Below are 10,000 nucleotides of genomic sequence, written 5' to 3'. Positions count from 1 at the left end.
TTAGACCTGGTTTAGTCCTGGTTTAGTCCTGGTTTAGACCTGGTTTAGTCCTGGTTTAGTCCTGTTTTAGTCCTTGTTTATTCCTTGTTTATTCTCCTTTACACAAACTCCGTTGTTCTTTTCATTTGCAGCAGGTTTGTTTTCACTCGTGTTCGTGTCTCTATAGAAACGAAAGCCGAAAAGCTCCACAGTGCAGCTTTAACTTCCGTAACCCCGCGTCTCTTTCGCCCTCTCCGTCTCTCCGTCTCTCCGTCTCTCCGTCTCTCCGTCTCTCCGTCTCTCCTGTTTTTCCGCGCTGGTCCGTGTTCTTCGCTGGGTTTGATGAATGCTCGGAGCGTTCGGTCGTTTCGCAGGTGCGCTCTCTCCTCGCTCTCTCCTCGCTCTCCCCTCGCCATCGCTCACCGCCGCAGCAGTGCATCGTGGGATATTTCGGTCCCGTGTCCTCCTCTGCTCCTCCGTGTAAACAATGTCTCCTCTGTAAGGCCGCTTTTTTTTTTTTTTTTTTTCACTCTCATGCGTTTCGGAAACACGATGACTTCCACAGATGTGAACTCGGAGGATAAATTATAACCGAGAAATCAATCGTGTTCGGAGTGTGTGTGTTTTTTTTTTCTCTTTTTTAATTTATGTGGCTCTGCTAAACAGTTTTCTTCACGCAAGTCCACTTTTTTATTTTAATTTTTTTTTTCTAACGCTCTGATTATTAAATATTATTCTTTTATTTTATTTATTTTAATGTTTTTTATAGGTGTTTGCATTTCAGCACTAGGAACTGTCCACTACTTACCTGTTTTAGGGTATTTGAGCTGGTTTAGTCCTGGGTTAGACCTGGTTTAGACTTGGTTTAGACCTGGTTTAGTCCTGGTTTAGACTTGGTTTAGTCCTGGGTTAGTTCTGGTTTAGTCCTGGTCTGATTTAGTCCAGGTTTAGTCCTAGTTAAATCTTGGTTTGTTTCTGGTTTAGTGCAGCGGTTGTGGGGAGTTCCCAGTCGGCAATTAGACCTGGTTTAGTTGGTTTAGACTTGGTTTAGTCCTGGTTTAGACTTGGTTTAGTCCTGGGTTAGTTCTGGTTTAATCCTGGTCTGATTTAGTCCAGGTTTAGTCCTAGTTAAATCTTGGTTTGGTTCTGGTTTAGTGCAGCGGTTGTGGGGAGTTCCCAGTCGGCAATTAGACCTGGTTTAGTCCTGGTTTGGATCTGACTTAGTCCCTGTTTAGTTCTGGTATAGTCCTGGTTTAAACCTGTTTTATGCCTTGTTTAGTCCTGGATTAGACCTGATTTAGTTCCTATTTAGGCCTGGTTTAGACCTGGTTTAGTCCTGATTTAGACCTGACTTAGTTCTTGTTTAGTCCTGGTTTAGTCTTGGTTTACTCATTTTTTTAGTCCTGGTTTAAACCTGATTCATGCCTTGATTAGTCCTGATATAGTCATGTTTTAGTCCTGGTTTAGTCCTGGTTTTGTCCTGGTTTAGTCCTGGTTTAGTCTTGTTTTAGTCCTCTTGTTTTAGTCTGTTTAGTCCTGTTTCAGTCCTATTTTAGTCCTGGTTTTGCCCTTGTTTAGACCTGTTTTAGTCCTGTTTTAGTCCTGTTTTAGTCCTGGTTCAGTCCTGTTTTAGTCCTGGTTTTGCCCTTGTTTAGACCTGTTTTAGTCCTGGTTTAGTCCTGGTTTAGTCCTGTTTTAGACCTGTTTTAGTCCTTGTTTAGTCCTGTTTTAGACCTGTTTTCAGTCCTGGTTTAGTCCTGGTTTAGTCCTGTTTTAGTCCTGGTTCAGTCCTGTTTTAGTCCTGGTTTTGCCCTTGTTTAGACCTGTTTTAGTCCTGGTTTTAGTCCTGGTTCAGTCCTGTTTTAGTCCTGGTTTAGTCCTGTTTTAGTCCTGGTTCAGTCCTGTTTTAGTCCTGGTTTTGCCCTTGTTTAGACCTGTTTTAGTCCTGGTTTAGTCCTGTTTTAGTCCTGGTTCAGTCCTGTTTTAGTCCTTGTTTAGTCCTGTTTTAGTCCTGTTTCAGTCCTGGTTTAGTCCTGGTTCAGTCCTGTTTTAGTCCTGGTTTAGTCCTGTTTTAGTCCTGTTTTAGTCCTGGTTCAGTCCTGTTTTAGTCCTGGTTTAGTCCTGTTTTAGTCCTGGTTCAGTCCTGTTTTAGTCCTGGTTTTGCCCTTGTTTAGACCTGTTTCCTGAGTCCTGGTTTAGTCCTGGTTTAGTCCTGTTTTAGACCTGTTTTAGTCCTTGTTTAGTCCTGTTTTAGACCTGTTTCAGTCCTGGTTTAGTCCTGGTTCAGTCCTGTTTAGTCCTGGTTTAGTCCTGTTTTTAGTCCTGTTTTAGTCCTGGTTTAGTCCTGTTTTAGTCCTGGTTTTGCCCTTGTTTAGTCCTGTTTTAGTCCTGGTTCAGTCCTGTTTTAGTCCTGGTTTAGTCCTGTTTTAGTCCTGTTTTGTCCTGTTTTAGTCCTGTTTTAGTCCTTTGATCCAGTGGTTGTGTTTGTTTCATGTGGAGCAGGTTTTGTGTTGATCATATTTGTGTTTTTTCTTCACACGCTGCAGATCCGGATCCACATGTTGACAGATGTTGTTGCTACTTAAACTCTTAAACTCTTAAACTCTTAAACTCTTAAACTCTTATCGCGTTACATAAAACAAAACGAACGGTGTGTGTTTATTTGTTTGTTTGTGCGTTTGTGTGTGTTTTTGTGTTTTTGTGTTCGTGTTTGTGCGTTTCGACGAAATCTGCGCAGGTTTTTCCACGTTTTTTTGTAAATTAAAATTCCGAGGTGGAGTTTTTAAGGATAATCCAGGACTTCAAGTGGTTCAGGTCCAGATGGTCACAGAGAGAAGGAGGGAGGAAGAGGAAGAGGGAGGGAGAGAGGGAGAGGGGGATGAGAGAAGGTGCAAAAGGAGGTAGAGAAGAAGAAAAGAGAGAGAGAGACAGAGAGTGAAAGAGAGGTGAAGGGGAGAGAGAGGAGGGAGAGAGAGATGGAGGAGAGAGGGAAGAGCGGGAGGGACACCGAAAGAGAGGAGAAGGGGAGAGAGAGATGGAGGAAAAAGGATGGAGAGAGGAGGGAGAGAAAGCTAGAGAAGAGAAGGAGGGAGGAAGAGCGAGTGAATAGGACAGAGAGGAGAGGAGAAGGGAAGAGAGAGATGGAGGAGAGGAGGGAGAGAGAGAGAGAGAGGAGAGAAGGAGGGAGAGAGGAGAGAGAGGGAGAGAGGGAGGGAGAAGGAGGAAGGGAAAGTGAAAGAGAGGAGAAAAGGAGAGAGAGAGTAGGACAGAGAGAGAGAGACAGGGAGGAGAGGAGAGGGAGAGTTAAAGACAGGAGAAGGGAAGAGAGAGAGATGGAGGAAGGAGCAAGAAGGAGGGAGAGAGGCGGAAGAGAAGGAGAGAGACAGAGAAGGGGGAAAAGCAAGAGCGAGAGAGAGAGGGGAGAAGGGGAAGAAAGAGAGAGGACGATAGAGGAGAGAAAGAAAGAGAGAGAGATAGAGGAGAGAAGAAGAGAGAGAGAGAGATAGAGGAGAGAAAGAAAGAGAGAGAGATAGAGGAGAGAAAGAAAGAGAGAGAGATAGAGGAGAGAAAGAAAGAGAGAGAGATAGAGGAGAGAAAGAAAGAGAGAGAGATAGAGGAGAGAAAGAAAGAAGAGAGAGATAGAGGAGAGAAAGAAGAGAGATAGAGAAGAGAAGGAGGGATAGAGAGAGAGATAGAGGAGAGAAAGAGAGGAGATAGAGGAGAGAAGGAGGGATAGAGAGAGAGATAGAGGAGAGAAAGAAAGAGAGAGAGATAGAGGAGAGAAGGAGAGAGAGAGAGAGATAGAGGAGAGAAAGAAAGAGAGAGAGATAGAGGAGAGAAAGAAAGAGAGAGAGATAGAGGAGAGAAAGAGAGAGAGATAGAGGAGAGAAGGAGGGATAGAGAGAGAGATAGAGGAGAGAAGGGGGGATAGAGAGAGAGATAGAGGAGAGAAAGAAAGAGAGAGAGAGAGAGGAGAGAAAGAAAGAGAGAGAGATAGAGGAGAGAAGGAGGGATAGAGAGAGAGATAGAGGAGAGAAAGAAAGAGAGAGAGATAGAGGAGAGAAAGAAAGAGAGAGAGATAGAGGAGAGAAAGAAAGAGAGAGAGATAGAGGAGAGAAGAGAAGAGAGAGAGAGAGAAGAAGAGAGAGAGGAGATAGAGGAGAGAAAGAAAGAGAGAGAGATAGAGGAGAGAAAGAAAGAGAGAGAGATAGAGAAGAGAAAGAGAAAGAAAGAGAGAGAGATAGAGGAGAGAAGAGAGAGAGAGATAGAGAGAGAAAGAAAGAGAGAGAGATAGAGGAGAAAGAAAGAGAGAGAGAGAGAGAGAGAAGAGAGAGAGAGAGAGAGAGAAGAAAGAGAGAGATCTTTACCTGATTTTTCCCTCATGTATTTTATCAAATTTTTTCTCCTCCAGCTCAGATAAAACAAATATTCTGTTGCTGTTTATTTTCACTTTTAAACCTTTAAGTTTTATACGTCTTGGAATCAGGAGTGCCTGGTTCGCATGCTAGTTGTCGTAAATTAGATTGCCGTTGTTTTGTTGTGTAAGAGTCGAGCGCTAAATCCGTCCAAACGTTACTGTGCACTGTGGAACTTTTCTGGTCGGGAATCTGACACTGTCTTGTCTCCGTGGAGATGTCACTGCTCTGCCTGGAATGTTCCACAGTACGGCATTAAAACCATCTTACATTTATTCAATCACAGGTGTTTCTGAAATGAAATTAAATAAAATAAATAAATATATCAATAAAATAAATAAATAAATAATAAATATATAAATATATAAAAAAAATAATAAAAATAATAAATAATAATAATGATTAAAAAAAATAATAATAATAATAATAAAATAGAAACAGGCATTTTTACTGTAAGCAGCGTCGCCTCTCCACAGATCTGACCTGTAACTTGCCCTAGTAGTGTCACCTGCTTGTTTCCATGGAGATAGCAAGATTTAATTCCATACTTAGGAACATTTTAGGCAAAGCAGTCACATTATATTTATTGTTTTTATGTATTTGCACTAATATTTACGCTGCTTTTTCCCTTTGGTTTAATTAAAAATGGAAATATTATTATTAAAACTAATCAGACGGGAATTTGACTTAAAAAAAAAAATACATAATTGATACGTTCAGTTATTATTTCAGTCCAGCTTTCATTTCCCACTGAGTTTTTCCTCCAGGCCTACAGATTTTTAATTAAAAACTCTTCTCCTCAAATCCTCTCCTCGTGCTCGTAAAGAAATGGGAATAAATGAAAGAACAACTGCGCCCTCTAGTGGATTTTCTCTGCCACAACACCCTGCACCACACTATTTCTGAACTCATTTTGATCATATATTTTCTTGTTTTTCAGATCACGTTTTGAGGTGAAGTTGGGGTCATTGAAGCTCAACACGAGGTCAGTATTTTTTTGTTTTTATTATTATTATTATTTTGTTTTAATTTACAGATTCATTGTTAGAATTAAGGATTTTTTATTTTTTTTTTTGTCTTGTGAGCACTCGTATTGTCAATAGTTGTATTTATTTAAACATTTTTCACAATATTTTGCTTTGTTATTTAGTAAAATGCATTCTAGCTGAGTTTTGTTTTGGAAAAATGCAAATATGAGGTAAGTTTAGCTGATTTTGCTTAAAAACTTGGTAAAAATTCAATAATAATAGAATTTTTTTGATCAGATTTAAGATAAAAAAAAATACACACACAAAATGAGGAAAACTGCTGATTTTGAATAAATTTTTTAAACTTTTAAGATACATTTGAAAATTGAAAAACAAAAACAAAAAAAATTGAAAAAGTTGTGATCGCAGTACACACACCTGACCACCAGAGGGCAGTGCAAGCTTACAAATAGCAGAAGCAGATTTCACACACAAAACACTAATAAACACTCAAATTTTTAAGCCTGATTTGAGCTGAGAGTTAAAATTTTGTACTTAAACAATTACAGACATTAAAATATATGAATTAAAATTAATTTTATTTCAAATCTCAGTATTTTCTAGCTTGAAAATAGCCTTAAAGTGTTATCAGTATTCATTTAATTCACTGTTTTCTAGTTGCGGTAGCTCTTAAAGGGTAAAACTAAAGAATAATAAATAAAAACATTAATAAACATTTGATTTATATTGACAAGCTTTAATTTATAAATATGTGGTGAAAATTATAAACTAGACACATCGACCATTGAAGAACTGATGCGTTTTGTGTTTTTTTTGTTTTTAGGTTTTGAGTTAATCCTTTACCACGACAAAATGTTTTTTTGTTTTTTTTTCTCAAATCCTCGAAATTGAACGTCTTCCAAATCGTGTATTGTCTGGTGAAGTGCGTCTTTTGTCCCTGGAGAGCTTCCGTACTCGTCCAAACCACAACAAAACAGGTCCGTGGTTTTCCGTGAGGGAGGGGCCGCTGGTTTGACAGGCGTTTAGCAGCACATGCAGTCAGTCTGGTCCTGGCTCTGGATCTGAGCACAGCGAGGGGACTAAACCAGGACTAGACCGGGACTAAAGCAAGACTAAACCCAGGACTAGAGCAGGACTAAACCCGGGACTGAAGCAGGACTAAATCGGGGCTAAAGCAGGACTAAACCAAGATTAAAACAAGATTGAATCAGGACTAAAACAGGACTAAACCAGGACTAATGCAGGACTCAATCCAGGACTAAACCAAGATTAAACCAGGACCAAACCAGAACTAAACCAGAACTTAAACAGGACTAAATCCAGGACTAGAAACAAGGCTAAAAACAGGACCGAACCAGGACTACAACCAAGATTAAACCAGGACTAAGCGAGGACTGAAGCAGGACTGAACCAGGACTAAACCATTTTGAAGTTAGGACTAAACCAGGACTTAAAACGCGACACAAACGGGGACTAAACCCAGGACTAAACCAGAATTTAAACCAGAAATAAAACTAGGACTAAACCAGAACTAAACAGAACTAAAACTAGGACTAAGTGAGGACTAAACCTGGACTAAACCAGGACTAAACATGGACTAAGCCACGACTAAACCAGGACTTAAACCCGGACCAAAACAGGATTTAACAAGAAGTAAATAAGGACTAAACAAGGACCTAAACCAGGACTTAAAACCAGAACTTAAACCAGGACTAAACCAGAACTTAGTGTGGTCTTAAAGAGGTCTTGGACATGGTTTTGCTCCTGGATCCTGCCCTGGTGTGTCTGGTGCGGCGCAGGTGTAAGAGGAGGAGGAAAAAGAGGTCTGAACGAAAAGGTACAACTTCAGATTTCACTTTGATTTAATCTTGTTACGAGTTTTTAGACGCTTAGAACCCGTAATCTGAATTTTTTCTTGTCTTCCTTGTCTCAAAACGTGTCATTTTTTATTTGTTTATTTGCGTAAAAAGTTGCATACCATTTGTCGATGAACTCCTGATCTCTATCGCAACTGTCATTTTGATCATCTTCTATAACAGAGAGAGTAACCTGACTGATCGGGATGTAACAAAAACCAAAATATCGTGATATCGTATCGTCAAAAGTCTCACAATAATATCGTGGGCTGTCACAATATATCGAATTACAAGTTTCTTTGCTTAAGTGCATCGTTTTATAGCTGTAATAGTTAATAAACATTGGAAACTACATATCCCATGATTCATTTCAGCGCAGACAACATGAAGAAATATGTTTTTTACTTGAATTCTTGGGATTATGACGGAAATAATTCACACCAAAATCTTGTCAAGGTGTTTTAAAAGCAAAAAAGTGTCCTATCTACAATTATATCAGCTTCTTCAAAATATCGTAATAAATATCGAACCGTGAGATTTGGATATTGTTAAATCTGTACTGACTGAAAGTATGGAATAAATAGTTTTGTAGGATTTTATTTTATTTTATGTGTAAAATCATATTATTATCGCTACATTATTATTGTTTATTGAGTATTTGACGTGGTAAGGCTGGTTGTGTCTCTGTCGTTTAAGCGCTCAAACACAAATTCAACAGTCGGAGGTTTGTTTTTGTCAGAGGAGCCGATGGCGCAGATCGACAGCCTCTCTTCTGTCAGTCTGTCCCAGGGCAGCTGTGGCTACAACAGAGAGAGAGCGATAGAAAGAGTGAAAGAATAATGCTTTTAATTGTAAAGCAACTCTGTAAAGTACATCTGTATATAAGCTTTAATATGATGATTATTTTATTATTATGGAAAATTTAAATTCAGTTTTACTTCAGACAATTTAATGATGCTGTAAAGAGATTTGAAATTGTATAAATTTGTTGTCATTTATTTTTGTCAGTCTAATTATAACTATTGTGTAATTTTAGACCTGTTTTGGCCCTTGTTTACATGATTGAATTACCTTTACACGTGTCGCTTCTACTGCAGTGTCCAACCTGGAAATAACATTACAAAATTCACCAAAAGAATAATAAAAATAAAAATGTATATATATTTAAAAAAAAAATTTAAAAAGTAGGTGAGATTTTCAGTCAACTTAACTGCAGAGTCAGACTTTAATGATACTGTGGAACATTTCAGGTAAAGCTGTAACATCCCCATAGAAACAAGCAGGCCTCAGACTTCCCTATTGGAAAAGTTACACAGTGCACCTTTAAATTTGCAGTAGTATTTCATGTATTTATAAAAGTATTCACAGTAGTATTTCATGTATTTATAATAATATTTGCAGTAGTACATATATACATTTGTTTATAACAGCATTTGCAGTAGTACTTGTCGTATTTACATTGTAAGAGTATTTGCAGTAGTATCTGATGTATTTCTAAGAGTATTGGCAGTAGTATTTGATGTATTTATAAAAGTATTTGCAGTAGTATCTGATGTATTTCTAAAAGTATTTGCAGTAGTGCCTACAGTTTTTACATCTTAAGAGTATTTGCAGTAGTATTTTATGTATTTATAGGAGTATTTACAGTAGTATTTATAGTAGTATTTGCAGTAGTGCTTGATGTATTTATAGTAGTATTTGCAGTAGTATTTCATGTATTTCTAAGAGTATTTGCAGTAGTCTTTATAGTAGTATTTGCAGTAATATTTATAGTAGTATTTGCCATAGTATTTGATATATTTCTAGGAGTATTTGAAGTAGTATTTCTAGTAGTATTTGCAGTAGCATTTGCCGTAGTATTTGATGAAGTATTCATGGGAGTATTAGCATTAGTACATATTTACATGTATTTGTAGTAGTATTTGTAGTAGTATTTTTAGTAGTATTTGTGGGAGTATTTGCAGTAGTATTTGATGAAGTATTCACGGGAGTATTAGTATTAGTACATATTTACATGTATTTGTAGTAGTATTTGTAGTAGTATTTCTAGTAGTATTTCTAGTAGTATTTGTAGTAGTATTTTTAGTAGTATTTGTGGGAGTATTTGCAGTAGTATTTGATGAAGTATTCACGGGAGTATTAGTATTAGTACATATTTACATGTATTTCTAGTAATATTTGCAGTAGTATTTGATGAAGTATTCACGGGAGTATTAGTATTAGTACATATTTACATGTATTTTGTAGTATATTTGCAGTAGTATTTGATGAAGTATTCACGGGAGTATTAGTATTAGTACATATTTACATGTATTTGTAGTAGTATTTGCAGTAGTATTTGATGAAGTATTCAGGGGAGTATTAGTATTAGTACATATTTACATGTATTTGTAGTAGTATTTGCAGTAGTATTTGATGAAGTATTCACAGGAGTATTAGTATTAGTACATATTTACATGTATTTGTGGTAGTATTTGCAGTAGTATTTGATTAAGTATTCACAGGAGTATTAGTATTAGTACATATTTACATGTATTTGTAGTAGTATTTGCAGTAGTATTTGATGAAGTATTCACGGGAGTATTAGTATTAGTACATATTTACATGTATTTGTGGTAGTATTTGCAGTAGTATTTGATGAAGTATTCACAGGAGTATTAGTATTAGTACATATTTACATGTATTTCTAGTAATATTTGCAGTAGTATTTGATGAAGTATTCACAGGAGTATTAGTATTAGTACATATTTACATGTATTTT

At 37.3% G+C, this 10,000-nt stretch overlaps 1 protein-coding gene across 1 annotated transcript in view; it reads left to right on the top strand.

Moving 5' to 3' along the window:
- Positions 1-10,000, top strand: part of LOC110165606 (adenosine deaminase RNA specific B1) — a 130,722-nt gene that overhangs the window by 71,059 nt on the left and 49,663 nt on the right. Inside the window, exon 2 of the mRNA XM_055164991.1 lies at positions 5,335-5,379. The gene's annotated coding sequence lies outside the window, so the exon portion shown is untranslated. The remainder of the gene's footprint in view (positions 1-5,334; positions 5,380-10,000) is intronic.

Source organism: Boleophthalmus pectinirostris, unplaced genomic scaffold (genome assembly GCF_026225935.1).
Source record: "Boleophthalmus pectinirostris isolate CB_2022bp ecotype Guang Dong unplaced genomic scaffold, ASM2622593v1 HiC_scaffold_11, whole genome shotgun sequence".
NCBI lineage: Eukaryota > Metazoa > Chordata > Actinopteri > Gobiiformes > Gobiidae > Boleophthalmus > Boleophthalmus pectinirostris.
This window is presented reverse-complemented; position numbering and strand designations above follow the sequence as displayed.